We start from the raw sequence: 3,092 nt of genomic DNA on the forward strand, positions 1-3,092 counted from the left end.
GCTTGCAAAGCAAACAAACAAAATTTCTAAAAATTATCCTTTTGGTATTTATTTCTCTTGTTAAGACCTCTTGCATCAATTTCTCTTAAATATCCCTTATGTGCAGACATGACCTAATTACAATTTTATTATATTAATAAGATAAAAAAAAAAAAATATTAATTCTAATAGTCTAAATTAATGTTAGTCTACGTCATTCTTTCTTTCAATGAAGAAGAGGGAAAATTTTATTTTTTGTTTATAACGGATAAACGCAAAAATGCTTAAAAAAATAGAAAATGTCCTTTGCCTAAATACACATTATGACAATTTTATAATAAAAACAATATGTCGCTGTACCACCACACAATATTTGCGAGGTCAACGTCTACAAAAAAAATACCAAATTTCATTCCAATCGGTTGAGTTAGAAGTTAAAGTAATCATATAACACTCGTTGTAAAAACTCATCAATAGTCTGATTCAGTTTTGTACAGTGCCATCTAACGTCAAATATTGAAAATTTTATTTGTCATAACCCAATGTTAAACAATACATTTGCGCCTTTAAAAAAATATAACATGATAAGTATACCCGTTTTTAGAGACTTGAATGCTTTATTCACTACAACTATTTTATGTATGTTTTAATTTGTCACATTTATACATATTATAGTATTTATTCTTAATCATTGACTCCTGTAATTACTAATATCAAGAATAATAAAAGTGTAAATTTATTTTAAATATGAAATAGTAGTTTTCAATTTTAAAGCTATCTATTATAATACCTAATATCATAAACTGTTTTTTTTTTATTACTTTTAAACCCCTAAATACGTACCCACAATTTTAGATGCACTCTTTTTTTTAATCATCTTAACCTAATAATTATTTATGCCAAATTTCAAGGTTATAGCAATTTTTTTTCTACTTTCATTTTATTTTTCCCGTGCTAAAATATAAAAGTGGGAGGAAAGGGATTGTTAGTGATGGAGACTGAGAATCCCATTGCTAGCAATATACCCAAGCAGGTCAACCTCCTCGCAGTTCCCCCTGGAAACTATCATGGTTAATTCCTGATGAATTCATCATGATGGGCTAACTGGCCTGTTTTCATTCTCATCTATCACCCTTCATTGGTGCTCCGCCAGCGTATCCCGTTAGCGCAGGCGGGGTTACCATTCCATTATCACAAATCAAAAAAAAATATAAAAGTAATAATAATAATATCTATACTAAAATACTTTAATTTTGTAATCACATATCAATTCGCATCATTTGTCATCATATTCATTGTTTTAAACAAATAAATGCCGTCAACTTTAAATCTCGCTGTATTATTAATAAAAACATTATGTTCCCAGTATAATTTGAGTTTGCACTTGGACTAGTTGAATCCTTTTTTTTTTATACAACTTAGAATGGCAAACAAGCTGACGGCCCACCTGATGGAAAATGGTAACCGTCATCTATAGATATGAGCAGTACCATGAACATAACAGAGATTAACATAATCCTAGAGTAACCATGTAGTAACTTCGTTTTAATAGTGTTTATTAATATCATATGGAGTGACCTCGGAATAACAGTACATACCTTAATCCGGGATTATCATGTAATTCATAAGAACCCCTAACAATGAAAAATAAAAAGAATGAGTTAGTGAACGAAACCGAAGCTGTTTTGACAGTGACAGATTTCAAGTTTGAGTTAAATTCTTCGTAATTGTCAACTGATATTACACTGACATTTGATTGATATGGATTCAATTAATCGCGTGCAAATCAATTTTTCGAAATTGTATATTTATTTGTTTTATTTTAATTAAAAATATTAAATTATACAAAATGAGCATATAATCTGATTTATAATATAGCATAGCATAATTAAATTACAAAATCTGAATTAATAAAAATTCCACAATATGGGTAATGGAATTTTTTATAATTTAACCAGTGTACATTGTTCCTAATCTTATTTATTTATTTTATTAACCTCAAATTATTGTAATAATATCTTCAGGAATTTTATGTAACTTTAAAAACAAATACAAACAACGTCAAGACAGTAAACATTAAAAAGTAAAGATATAGTAATGTGAAAGATAATTATGCGACTGAACCATAAAACAAGGGTATCAAATTTTCTGAAATTACATCCTTATCCGTCGCTATACTACCTGGTGAATACATTTAAGTTTTACTACGTAGTAAAATTGGACTAGTTCATTCATTTCGTATTTATTAATACAAAAGTAATAATAACTTATCCCTTAAAGTTACATTAATCGAATTTTATTAATAAGAGATTCGGGTCCTATTTTTTTTACAACATAGGGGATAAACGAGCATTCGGCTCACCTGATGGTAAGTGACTACCACCGCCCATGATCACCCACAATACCAACGGCATTGCAAGTATGCTACCGACCTTTAAAAAAATGCTCTTTTCTTGAAAGTTATGATATCGTATCGGTTCAGAAATACTGCTGCTGGAAGTTGATTCCAAAGAGTGCTTTTGCGTGAAAGAAAGCACATTGATAAACGAACGGTAGAAGACTGCCATTCGTCCAGATGGTTGGAATGAAACTTTAGTTTATGACGGGTTGTACGGTGGTGAAAATCAGCAGCAGGTATCAACCAAATAATTCCTCAGAGCACTTCCTATGATAAATTCGGTAGAAGATATATAGAGATACAACATCTCTACGCAGTTTCAGTGGATCGAGCCGAACAGTAAGGCGCTGATCATTAATAATTCGAGCCGCCCGACTTTGAATGCGGTCTAACGGAAGGAACGGGTACTATGGCGCTCCTACCCATAGATGAGAACAGTATTCCATATGTGGCCTGACTTGGGCTTTATACAATTTCAAGCGGTGTTCTAGCGTGAAATACTGTCTCACTCCATTGAGCACTCCTAACTTTTTTGGAGGCAATCTTCGCCTTTTTCTCCTGATTTCTCTATGAAGCTCAGAAAATATATACTCTATAGAGTTAAAATAATAATTATATTTAGTCGTTCTCTTTCTACGACGTAATCACAAGTCAGCGACAAGTCACAACCAATTGTCAAAATGTTCTATTGTTTATGGTATGACATCATGATTAG

The sequence above is a fragment of the Galleria mellonella genome, unplaced genomic scaffold (assembly GCF_026898425.1).
Source record: "Galleria mellonella isolate WM207_F2 unplaced genomic scaffold, CSIRO_AGI_GalMel_v1 utg103, whole genome shotgun sequence".
Lineage (NCBI taxonomy): Eukaryota > Metazoa > Arthropoda > Insecta > Lepidoptera > Pyralidae > Galleria > Galleria mellonella.